A 13,859-nucleotide genomic window follows, 5' to 3' on the forward strand; every position below is an offset into this window, starting at 1 on the left:
GACTCCAACCATCTGCCTCCTGCGTCTGCCTCCTGTGTCTGCCTCCTGTGTCTGCCTCCTGTCTGCCTCCTGTGTCTGCCTCCTGTGTCTGCCTCCTGTGTCTGCCTCCTGTGTCTGCCTCCTGTGTCTGCCTCCTGCGTCTGCCTCCTGTGTCTGCCTCCTGCGTCTGCCCCCTGTGTCTGCCTCCTGCGTCTGCCTCCTGTGTCTGCCTCCTGCGTCTGCCTCCTGCGTCTGCCTCCTGTGTCTGCCTCCTGCGTCTGCCTCCTGCGTCTGCCTCCTGCGTCTGCCCCCTGCGTCTGCCTCCTGCGTCTGCCTCCTGCGTCTGCCTCCTGCGTCTGCCTCCTGCGTCTGCCTCCTGTGTCTGCCTCCTGCGTCTGCCTCCTGCGTCTGCCTCCTGTGTCTGCCTCCTGTGTCTGCCTCCTGTGTCTGCCTCCTGCGTCTGCATCTGTGTCTTGCCTTGTGCCTTGATAAAAGCCTATCTATATAATGACTATGAACTGGGTGGGTTGAGATTATTACATTTAAAAGCACAACAATTCTCCCTGAAAGCTTCACTTATTCAAAAGTTTTACTTGAACCCTAAATGGTTCTCGAGTAGATCACTAAGAAAAGCTCTTTCATTGTTAAAAATGGCATTTTCCCCTTGGTGCAGATTTTCCCCTTGGTGCAGATTGCCATGTCTCATTTTAGATGAATTGAAAATGATCATTTTTTTCTCTCTTTTTCTAACAAGCATTGCAGAGCTGGCTACAATTTCAATGTCATCCTCCCCCTGAAAAGATAGAACAAATATTACAACTAATATTATGGCTGAACTCAAATGTGCTGGTTGATGTGCTGGTCATTCTCTTGGTTGTTGGTGCATGGGGGGGGGGGGACTTGTTCTCACTAGTGGAATATTATTTCAGGTCACACTATGTTGTTTGGTGAAGTGAGGGGCTTGTTCTCACTAGTGGAATATTATTTCAGGTCACACTATGTTGTTTGGTGAAGTGAGGGGCTTGTTCTCACTAGTGGAATATTATTTCCAGTCACACTATGTTGTTTGGTGAAGTGAGGGGCTTGTTCTCACTAGTGGAATATTATTTCCAGTCACACTATGTTGTTTGGTGAAGTGAGGGGCTTGTTCTCACTGGTGGAATATTATTTCCAGTCACACTATGTTGTTTGGTGAAGTGAGGGGCTTGTTCTCACTAGTGGAATATTATTTCCAGTCACACTATGTTGTTTGGTGAAGTGAGGGGCTCGTTCTCACTAGTGGAATATTATTTCAGGTCACACTATGTTGTTTGGTGAAGTGAGGGCTCGTTCTCACTAGTGGAATATTATTTCAGGTCACACTATGTTGTTTGGTGAAGTGAGGGACTTGTTCTCACTGGTGGAATATTATTTCCAGTCACACTATGTTGTTTGGTGAAGTGAGGGACTTGTTCGCACTAGTGGAATATTATTTCCAGTCACACTATGTTGTTTGGTGAAGTGAGGGGCTTGTTCTCACTAGTGGAATATTATTTCAGGTCACACTATGTTGTTTGGTGAAGTGAGGGCTTGTTCTCACTAGTGGAATATTATTTCCAGTCACACTATGTTGTTTGGTGAAGTGAGGGGCTCGTTCTCACTAGTGGAATATTATTTCAGGTCACACTATGTTGTTTGGTGAAGTGAGGGGCTTGTTCTCACTAGTGGAATATTATTTCAGGTCACACTATGTTGTTTGGTGAAGTGAGGGGCTCGTTCTCACTAGTGGAATATTATTTCAGGTCACACTATGTTGTTTGGTGAAGTGAGGGGCTTGTTCTCACTGGTGGAATATTATTTCCAGTCACACTATGTTGTTTGGTGAAGTGAGGGGCTTGTTCTCACTAGTGGAATATTATTTCCAGTCACACTATGTTGTTTGGTGAAGTGAGGGGCTCGTTCTCACTAGTGGAATATTATTTCAGGTCACACTATGTTGTTTGGTGAAGTGAGGGACTTGTTCGCACTAGTGGAATATTATTTCCAGTCACACTATGTTGTTTGGTGAAGTGAGGGGCTCGTTCTCACTAGTGGAATATTATTTCAGGTCACACTATGTTGTTTGGTGAAGTGAGGGGCTCGTTCTCACTAGTGGAATATTATTTCAGGTCACACTATGTTGTTTGGTGAAGTGAGGGACTTGTTCTCACTGGTGGAATATTATTTCCAGTCACACTATGTTGTTTGGTGAAGTGAGGGACTTGTTCGCACTAGTGGAATATTATTTCCAGTCACACTATGTTGTTTGGTGAAGTGAGGGGCTTGTTCTCACTAGTGGAATATTATTTCAGGTCACACTATGTTGTTTGGTGAAGTGAGGGCTTGTTCTCACTAGTGGAATATTATTTCCAGTCACACTATGTTGTTTGGTGAAGTGAGGGGCTCGTTCTCACTAGTGGAATATTATTTCAGGTCACACTATGTTGTTTGGTGAAGTGAGGGGCTTGTTCTCACTAGTGGAATATTATTTCAGGTCACACTATGTTGTTTGGTGAAGTGAGGGACTTGTTCTCACTAGTGGAATATTATTTCAGGTCACACTATGTTGTTTGGTGAAGTGAGGGGCTTGTTCTCACTAGTGGAATATTATTTCAGGTCACACTATGTTGTTTGGTGAAGTGAGGGGCTTGTTCTCACTAGTGGAATATTATTTCCAGTCACACTATGTTGTTTGGCTTGGTTCGTGAGTTTCCATCCCCAGATATTGTTTGTTTGTTTGTTTGTTTTGGGCAGCAGCTGCTAGGCAACCAGGGACAGATGGGGATCTTCCTCTGCTCTCCTTCTCCTTCTTTCACACCCACCTGGATTGTCTACGAAGTCACTGCAGAGAAAAACAGACTTTCATTGAAGTTCCTGTTTGTTGTTTTTTCAATGGCCATCTGTGAACGACAACAAGATCTCACAGTCTCACTTGACGGATAAGTTTAGGCATGAATTCTGACTAGTTAAACTAAAGGTTAAGGTTAGGGACAAGGTCAAAACAGAAGCAATAGAAGGAGTGCCTAACACTGGGATTGAACCCGCAATCCTCGGAGCCGAAGCACGCCGTTTAAGCCCTTCTTCTATCCTCATCCGCCCTAGCAAACTGAGTTTACGAGCTGGTAATACCTGCTCACGTTGTCCCTAGTGGACGTACTGAAGGCATTTCATGACATCCTGGGAAAACGCCGAATAAGGAAGTCTATCTGGTATGATCTCGCTGGTGAAATGGCCAGTATGACTCCCTGCCCTCTTGTTGTACTTCAACCTCCTGTTGTCCTCAGGCTAACCTGTCTGGACTGTCCTCCTGTTGTCCTCAGGCTAACCTGTCTGGACTGTCCCCCTGTTGTCCTCAGGCTAACCTGTCTGGACTGTCCCCCTGTTGTCCTCAGGCTAACCTGTCTGGACTGTCCCCCTGTTGTCCTCAGGCTAACCTGTCTGGACTGTCCTCTTGTTGTCCTCAGGCAAACCTGTCTGGACTGACCTCCTGTTGTCCTCAGGCTAACCTGTCTGGACTGTCCTCCTGTTGTCCTCAGGCTAACCTGTCTGGACTGACCTCCTGTTGTCCTCAGGCTAACCTGTCTGGACTGTCCTCCTGTTGTCCTCAGGCTAACCTGTGTGGACTGAGCTCCTGTTGTCCTCAGGCTAACCTGTCTGGACTGAGCTCCTGTTGTCCTCAGGCTAACCTGTCTGGACTGTCCTCCTGTTGTCCTCAGGCTAACCTGTCTGGACTGTCCTCCTGTTGTCCTCAGGCTAACCTGTCTGGACTGTCCTCCTGTTGTCCTCAGGCTAACCTGTCTGGACTGACCTCCTGTTGTCCTCAGGCTAACCTGTGTGGACTGAGCTCCTGTTGTCCTCAGGCTAACCTGTCTGGACTGACCTGTTGTCCTCAGGCTAACCTGTCTGGACAGACCTGTTGTCCTCAGGCTAACCTGTCTGGACTGTCCCCCTGCTGTCCTCAGGCTAACCTGTCTGGACTGTCCTCCTGTTGTCCTCAGGCTAACCTGTCTGGACTGTCCCCTGTTGTCCTCAGGCTAACCTGTCTGGACTGTCCTCCTGTTGTCCTCAGGCTAACCTGTCTGGACTGACGTGTTGTCCTCAGGCTAACCTGTCTGGACTGACCTCCTGTTGTCCTCAGGCTAACCTGTCTGGACTGACCTGTTGTCCTCAGGCTAACCTGTCTGGACTGTCCTCCTGTTGTCCTCAGGCTAACCTGTCTGGACTGTCCTCCTGTTGTCCTCAGGCTAACCTGTCTGGACTGACCTGTTGTCCTCAGGCTAACCTGTCTGGACTGACCTGTCTGGACTGACCTGTTGTCCTCAGGCTAACCTGTCTGGACTGTCCTCCTGTTGTCCTCAGGCTAACCTGTCTGGACTGACCTGTTGTCCTCAGGCTAACCTGTCTGGACTGTCCCCCTGTTGTCCTCAGGCTAACCTGTCTGGACTGTCCTCCTGTTGTCCTCAGGCTAACCTGTCTGGACTGACGTGTTGTCCTCAGGCTAACTTGTCTGGAATGTCCTCCTCCTGGTATAGACCTCCCGTCTATACCAGACCTAGTTCAATGCTTCGACAATAACAACAGCCTTTCAAAAGGGCCTATAGGCATATTCATGGTCATTTTCAACCTCTCCTTTGTCCCAGTCTATGATCCCAACATGTCTCAAGCTGACCACCATCATTCCTGTTCCAACTCCGCCCCCAGGTGTTGAGGGTAGGCAATATCACCGCCACCACGCTGACCCTCAACACGTGGGCCCCTCGGGAGTATGTGCTTAGTCCCCTCCTGTACTCCCTGTTCATCCATGACTACGTGTTCGACCTGGCAGTGTTGTGCCAGGACAGCAACCTCTCCCTCAACGTCAATAAGACCAAGGTGTTGATTGTGGAAAAAAACATCCTAAAGATTGATTCCATACATCATTTGGCTTGTTTCTACGACCTGTAACAGAACTTTTCGAGTTTTTGTCTGGAGGAAGTGTTCGCTCCTCATAAAGATGGATTACTGGGCTGAACACGCTAACAAGTGGCTAAATGATGGACTTTATCGAACAAATCAGTCATTTATTGTCGAACTGGGATTCCTGGGAGTGCCTTCTGATGAAGATAATCAAAGTTAAGTGAATATTTATGGTGTTTTTTCTAACTTCTGTTGACTCCAAAATGGCGGATATTTCTTTGGCTGGATTGGGCTCTGAGCGTCGTTCTCAGATTATGTTTTTTTGAAATCTGACACAGCGGTTGCATTACGGAGAAGTTAATTCATCTTTAATTCTGTGAATAACACTTGTATCTTTTATCAATGTTTATTATGAGTATTTCTGCAAAATCACAGGATGTTTTGGAATCAAAACATTACTGCACATAACGCGCCAATATAAACTGAGATTTTTGGATATAAATATGCACATTATCGAACAAAACATACATGTATTGTGTAACATGATGTCCTATGAGTGTCATCTGATGAAGATCATCCAAGGTTAGTGATTCATTTTATCTATATTTCTGTTTTTGTGACTCCTATCTTTGTCTGGAAAAATAGCTTTTTTTTTTTTTTTTTTTTTTTTTTTGACTTGGCTATGACCTAACATAATCTTATGTTGTGCTTTTGCTATAAAGCATTTTTTAAATCGGACATGATGGGTAGATTAACAAGATGTTTATCTTTCATTTGCTGTATTGGACTTGTTAATGTGTGAAAGTTACATATTTCAAAAAATAAATATTTCAATTTTCACCAGAATGTTGTCGAGGGGTTCCGCCTGCCCTAGCGAGTAGTCCCCACTCGCTATCAGAGGGGGTAGTCCCCACTCGCTATCAGAGGGGGGAGTCCCCACTCGCTATCAGTTAATGAAAACAAAGTTGGATGACAAATCAGCAGAACTCATTGAAGTGGCTGACCAAATGAATGATGAGAGAACTCAGGTGATGAAGATGGAAATATTGATTTGTAATCAAGCGGAGGAAATCTCATCACTGAATCTCTCGCTCCGTACTCAAGACCTCTATCTGCAAACCATGACAGATACGTTTGAGACCGAAAGGAGCAAGTGCGACACTCACGTGTCCAAAATCAGCACTCTAAGCGCTCAAGTGGACTCTGCAATGCCGCAGAATACCACCCTTAGGTACCATCTAGAGTAAGTCCAGTAACTCTACAGTTACTCTACAGCGTGACTACCAATCCAAGCAACCGGAGCCCTGTACTCACAGGAGTAAAGACATAGGTTTCAGACTTCAATTCAATTCAATTCAAGGGCTTTATTGGCATGGGAAACATGTGTTAACATTGCCAAAGCAAGTGAGGTAGACAACATACAAAGTGAATATATAAGGTGAAAAACAACAAAAATGAACAGTAAACATTACACATACAGAAGTTTCAAAACAGTAAAGACATTACAAATGTCATATTATATATATATATATATATATACAATGTACAAATAGTTAAAGGACACAAGATAAAATGAATAAGCATAAATATGGGTTGTATTTACAATGGTGTTTGTTCTTCACTGGTTGCCCTTTTCTCGTGGCAACAGGTCACAAATCTTGCTGCTGTGATGGCACACTGTGGAATTTCACCCAGTAGATATGGGAGTTTTTCAAAATTGGATTTGTTTTCGAATTCTTTGTGGATCTGTGTAATCTGGGGGAAATATGTCTCTCTAATATGGTCATACATTGGGCAGGAGGTTAGGAAGTGCAGCTCAGTTTCCACCTCATTTTGTTGTCTCCATCATGTGTCCCTCAGTCTTCTCCTCTTGACCATTCGGCACTGAGTAATATCGCGCCTCTTGGCCAATCCCAGAGACTTCATGTAACCTCGCCTCGGGACCTATACACACCCGCTAAGATTAGCAGACCTATGTAGGCACGCAGGTCAATCTCATCCATCCTTTTCCAGTTGTCTCCATATTTACAGAAACTCCTGGGCAACGGCATGCCTTGTGGGCCCTGAGGCCATCCTAATGACATGTTGACTGTATGTCTTGTGGGCCCTGGGGTCATCCTAATGACATGTTGACTGCATGTCTTATGGGCCCTGGGGTCATCCTAATGACATGTTGACTGTATGTCCTCTGGGCCCTGGGGTCATCCTAATGACATGTTGACTGCATGTCTTGTGGGCCCTGGGGTCATCCTAATGACATGTTGACTGCCTGTCTTATAGGCCCTGGGGTCATCCTAATGACATGTTGACTGCCTGTCTTATGGGCCCTGGGGTCATCCTAATGACATGTTGACAGCATGTCTTGTGGGCCCTGGGGTCATCCTAATGACATGTTGACTGCCTGTCTTATAGGCCCTGGGGTCATCCTAATGACATGTTGACTGCCTGTCTTATGGGCCCTGGGGTCATCCTAATGACATGTTGACTGCATGTCCTCTGGGCCCTGGGGTCATCCTAATGACATGTTGACTGCATGTCCTCTGGGCCCTGGGGTCATCCTAATGACATGTTGACTGTATGTCTTGTGGGCCCTGGGGTCATCCTTATGACATGTTGACTGCATGTCTTGTGGGCCCTGGGGTCATCCTAATGACATGTTGACTGCATGTCTTGTGGGCCCTGGGGTCATCCTAATGACATGTTGACTGCCTGTCTTGTGGGCCCTGGGGTCATCCTAATGACATGTTGACTGCCTGTCTTGTGGGCCCTGGGGTCATCCTAATGACATGTTGACTGCCTGTCTTGTGGGCCCTGGGGTCATCCTAATGACATGTTGACTGTATGGCCTCTGGGCCCTGGGGTCATCCTAATGACATGTTGACTGTATGTCTTATAGGCCCTGGGGTCATCCTTATGACATGTTGACTGCCTGTCTTATAGGCCCTGGGGTCATCCTAATGACATGTTGACTGCATATCTTGTGGGCCCTGGGGTCATCCTAATGACATGTTGACTGCATGTCCTCTGGGCCCTGGGGTCATCCTTATGACATGTTGACTGCATATCCTCTGGGCCCTGGGGTCATCCTAATGACATGTTGACTGCATATCTTATGGGCCCTGGGGTCATCCTAATGACATGTTGACTGCATGTCCTCTGGGCCCTGGGGTCATCCTAATGACATGTTGACTGCATGTCTTGTGGGCCCTGGGGTCATCCTAATGACATGTTGACTGCATGTCCTCTGGGCCCTGGGGTCATCCTAATGACATGTTGACTGTATGTCTTGTGGGCCCTGGGGTCATCCTAATGACATGTTGACTGCATGTCTTGTGGGCCCTGGGGTCATCCTAATGACATGTTGACTGCATGTCCTCTGGGCCCTGGGGTCATCCTAATGACATGTTGACTGCATGTCTTGTGGGCCCTGGGGTCATCCTAATGACATGTTGACTGTATGTCTTGTGGGCCCTGGGGTCATCCTAATGACATGTTGACTGCATGTCTTGTGGGCCCTGGGGTCATCCTAATGACATGTTGACTGCATGTCTTGTGGGCCCTGGGGTCATCCTAATGACATGTTGACTGCATGTCTTGTGGGCCCTGGGGTCATCCTAATGACATGTTGACTGCATGTCTTGTGGGCCCTGGGGTCATCCTTATGACATGTTGACTGCATGTCCTGTGGGCCCTGGGGTCATCCTTATGACATGTTGACTGCATGTCTTGTGGGCCCTGGGGTCATCCTAATGACATGTTGACTGCCTGTCTTGTGGGCCCTGGGGTCATCCTAATGACATGTTGACTGTATGTCTTGTGGGCCCTGGGGTCATCCTAATGACATGTTGACTGTATGTCTTGTGGGCCCTGGGGTCATCCTTATGACATGTTGACTGTATGTCTTGTGGGCCCTGGGGTCATCCTAATGACATGTTGACTGCATGTCCTCTGGGCCCTGGGGTCATCCTTATGACATGTTGACTGTATGTCTTATGGGCCCTGGGGTCATCCTAATGACATGTTGACTGCTTGTCTTATGGGCCCTGGGGTCATCCTAATGACATGTTGACTGTATGGCCTCTGGGCCCTGGGGTCATCCTAATGACATGTTGACTGCATGTCTTGTGGGCCCTGGGGTCGTCCTAATGACATGTTGACTGCTTGTCTTGTGGGCCCTGGGGTCATCCTAATGACATGTTGACTGCTTGTCTTGTGGGCCCTGGGGTCATCCTAATGACATGTTGACTGCTTGTCTTGTGGGCCCTGGGGTCATCCTAATGACATGTTGACTGCTTGTCTTGTGGGCCCTGGGGTCGTCCTAATGACATGTTGACTGCTTGTCTTGTGGGCCCTGGGGTCGTCCTAATGACATGTTGACTGCATGTCTTGTGGGCCCTGGGGTCATCCTAATGACATGTTGACTGCATGTCTTGTGGGCCCTGGGGTCATCCTAATGACATGTTGACTGCATGTCCTCTGGGCCCTGGGGTCATCCTAATGACATGTTGACTGCATGGCCTCTGGGCCCTGGGGTCATCCTAATGACATGTTGACTGCATGTCCTCTGGGCCCTGGGGTCATCCTAATGACATGTTGACTGCATGGCCTCTGGGCCCTGGGGTCATCCTAATGACATGTTGACTGCATGTCTTGTGGGCCCTGGGGTCATCCTTATGACATGTTGACTGCATGTCTTGTGGGCCCTGGGGTCATCCTTATGACATGTTGACTGCATGGCCTGTGGGCCCTGGGGTCATCCTAATGACATGTTGACTGCATGTCCTCTGGGCCCTGGGGTCATCCTTATGACATGTTGACTGCATGTCTTGTGGGCCCTGGGGTCATCCTAATGACATGTTGACTGCATGTCTTGTGGGCCCTGGGGTCATCCTAATGACATGTTGACTGCATGTCCTCTGGGCCCTGGGGTCATCCTAATGACATGTTGACTGCATGTCCTCTGGGCCCTGGGGTCATCCTAATGACATGTTGACTGCATGTCCTCTGGGCCCTGGGGTCATCCTAATGACATGTTGACTGTATGTCCTCTGGGCCCTGGGGTCATCCTAATGACATGTTGACTGCTTGTCTTGTGGGCCCTGGGGTCATCCTAATGACATGTTGACTGCATGTCCTCTGGGCCCTGGGGTCATCCTAATGACATGTTGACTGCATGTCCTCTGGGCCCTGGGGTCATCCTAATGACATGTTGACTGCATGTCTTGTGGGCCCTGGGGTCATCCTAATGACATGTTGACTGCTTGTCTTGTGGGCCCTGGGGTCATCCTAATGACATGTTGACTGTATGTCCTCTGGGCCCTGGGGTCATCCTAATGACATGTTGACTGCATGTCCTCTGGGCCCTGGGGTCATCCTAATGACATGTTGACTGCTTGTCTTGTGGGCCCTGGGGTCATCCTAATGACATGTTGACTGCATGTCCTCTGGGCCCTGGGGTCATCCTAATGACATGTTGACTGCATGCCTTGGGGGCCCTGGGGTCATCCTTATGACCCTTTGACTGCATGTCTTGTGGGCCCTGGGGTCATCCTAATGACATGTTGACTGCATGTCTTGGGGGCCCTGGGGTCATCCTTATGACCCTTTGACTGCATGTCCTCTGGGCCCTGGGGTCATCCTAATGACATGTTGACTGCATGGCTTGTGGGCCCTGGGGTCATCCTAATGACATGTTGACTGCATGTCCTCTGGGCCCTGGGGTCATCCTTATGACATGTTGACTGCATGTCTTGTGGGCCCTGGGGTCATCCTAATGACATGTTGACTGCATGTCTTGTGGGCCCTGGGGTCATCCTAATGACATGTTGACTGCCTGTCCTCTGGGCCCTGGGGTCATCCTAATGACATGTTGACTGCATGTCCTCTGGGCCCTGGGGTCATCCTAATGACATGTTGACTGTATGGCCTGTGGGCCCTGGGGTCATCCTAATGACATGTTGACAGCATGTCTTATGGGCCCTGGGGTCATCCTAATGACATGTTGACTGCCTGTCTTGTGGGCCCTGGGGTTCATCCTAATGACATGTTGACTGCCTGTCTTATGGGCCCTGGGGTCATCCTTATGACATGTTGACTGCCTGTCTTATGGGCCCTGGGGTCATCCTTATGACATGTTGACTGCATGTCCTCTGGGCCCTGGGGTCGTCCTTATGACATGTTGACTGCCTGTCTTGTGGGCCCTGGGGTCATCCTAATGACATGTTGACTGCCTGTCTTATGGGCCCTGGGGTCATCCTTATGACATGTTGACTGCATATCTTATGGGCCCTGGGGTCATCTTTATGACATGTTGACTGCCTGTCTTGTGGGCCCTGGGGTCATCCTAATGACATGTTGACTGCATATCTTATGGGCCCTGGGGTCATCTTTATGACATGTTGACTGCCTGTCTTGTGGGCCCTGGGGTCATCCTAATGACATGTTGACTGCATATCTTATGGGCCCTGGGGTCATCTTTATGACATGTTGACTGCCTGTCTTGTGGGCCCTGGGGTCATCCTAATGACATGTTGACTGCATGTCCTCTGGGCCCTGGGGTCATCCTTATGACATGTTGACTGCATGTCCTCTGGGCCCTGGGGTCATCCTAATGACATGTTGACTGCATGTCCTCTGGGCCCTGGGGTCATCCTTATGACATGTTGACTGCATGTCCTCTGGGCCCTGGGGTCATCCTAATGACATGTTGACTGCATGTCTTATGGGCCCTGGGGTCATCCTAATGACATGTTGACTGCATGTCCTCTGGGCCCTGGGGTCATCCTAATGACATGTTGACTGCATGTCCTCTGGGCCCTGGGGTCATCCTAATGACATGTTGACTGCATGTCCTCTGGGCCCTGGGGTCATCCTAATGACATGTTGACTGCATGTCCTCTGGGCCCTGGGGTCATCCTAATGACATGTTGACTGTATGTCTTGTGGGCCCTGGGGTCATCCTAATGACATGTTGACAGCATGTCTTGTGGGCCCTGGGGTCATCCTTATGACATGTTGACTGCCTGTCTTATGGGCCCTGGGGTCATCCTAATGACATGTTGACTGCATGTCCTCTGGGCCCTGGGGTCATCCTAATGACATGTTGACAGCATGTCTTGTGGGCCCTGGGGTCATCCTTATGACATGTTGACTGTATGGCCTCTGGGCCCTGGGGTCATCCTAATGACATGTTGACTGCATGTCCTCTGGGCCCTGGGGTCATCCTAATGACATGTTGACTGCATGTCCTCTGGGCCCTGGGGTCATCCTAATGACATGTTGACTGTATGTCTTGTGGGCCCTGGGGTCATCCTAATGACATGTTGACAGCATGTCTTGTGGGCCCTGGGGTCATCCTAATGACATGTTGACAGCATGTCTTGTGGGCCCTGGGGTCATCCTTATGACATGTTGACTGTATGGCCTCTGGGCCCTGGGGTCATCCTAATGACATGTTGACTGTATGGCCTCTGGGCCCTGGGGTCATCCTAATGACATGTTGACTGTATGGCCTCTGGGCCCTGGGGTCATCATTATGACATGTTGACTGCATGTCTTGTGGGCCCTGGGGTCATCCTAATGACATGTTGACTGCATATCTTATAGGCCCTGGGGTCATCCTAATGACATGTTGACTGCATATCTTGTGGGCCCTGGGGTCATCCTAATGACATGTTGACTGTATGTCCTCTGGGCCCTGGGGTCATCCTAATGACATGTTGACTGCATGTCTTATAGGCCCTGGGGTCATCCTAATGACATGTTGACTGCATATCTTGTGGGCCCTGGGGTCATCCTAATGACATGTTGACTGCCTGTCCTCTGGGCCCTGGGGTCATCCTAATGACATGTTGACTGCATATCTTATGGGCCCTGGGGTCATCCTAATGACATGTTGACTGCATGTCTTGTGGGCCCTGGGGTCATCCTAATGACATGTTGACTGTATGTCTTGTGGGCCCTGGGGTCATCCTAATGACATGTTGACTGCCTGTCTTGTGGGCCCTGGGGTCATCCTTATGACATGTTGACTGTATGTCTTGTGGGCCCTGGGGTCATCCTAATGACATGTTGACTGCATGTCTTATGGGCCCTGGGGTCATCCTAATGACATGTTGACTGCATGTCCTCTGGGCCCTGGGGTCATCCTAATGACATGTTGACTGCCTGTCTTCTGGGCCCTGGGGTCATCCTAATGACATGTTGACTGCCTGTCCTCTGGGCCCTGGGGTCATCCTAATGACATGTTGACTGCATATCTTATGGGCCCTGGGGTCATCCTAATGACATGTTGACTGCATGTCTTGTGGGCCCTGGGGTCATCCTAATGACATGTTGACTGTATGTCTTGTGGGCCCTGGGGTCATCCTAATGACATGTTGACTGCCTGTCTTGTGGGCCCTGGGGTCATCCTTATGACATGTTGACTGTATGTCTTATGGGCCCTGGGGTCATCCTAATGACATGTTGACTGCATGTCTTGTGGGCCCTGGGGTCATCCTAATGACATGTTGACTGATTGTCTTGTGGGCCCTGGGGTCATCCTAATGACATGTTGACTGATTGTCTTGTGGGCCCTGGGGTCATCCTAATGACATGTTGACTGCCTGTCTTGTGGGCCCTGGGGTCATCATTATGAAATTTTGTGCTGCCATCCTGCCCTGGTTGTCATGGCGACAAGGACCATGTTATGTTGCTGTTCTTTGACAAAAATGTCTCTCTTTCAGCTCGGGGGATTTCTTCTTCATCTGAAGATGATGCATCGTGGCTCTGGGTTGTATTCTTCCCCATCTTCCTCTTCATCTGAAGATGATGCATCGTGGCTCTGGGTTGTGTTCTTCACCATCTTCCTCTTCATCTGAAGATGATGCATCGTGGCTCTGGGTTGTGTTCTTCACCATCTTCCTCTTCATCTGAAGATGATGCATCGTGGCTCTGGGTTGTATTCTTCACCATCTTCCTCTTCA

This window comes from Oncorhynchus keta, chromosome 15, assembly GCF_023373465.1.
Source record: "Oncorhynchus keta strain PuntledgeMale-10-30-2019 chromosome 15, Oket_V2, whole genome shotgun sequence".
In the NCBI taxonomy this organism is placed as follows: Eukaryota; Metazoa; Chordata; class Actinopteri; order Salmoniformes; family Salmonidae; genus Oncorhynchus; species Oncorhynchus keta.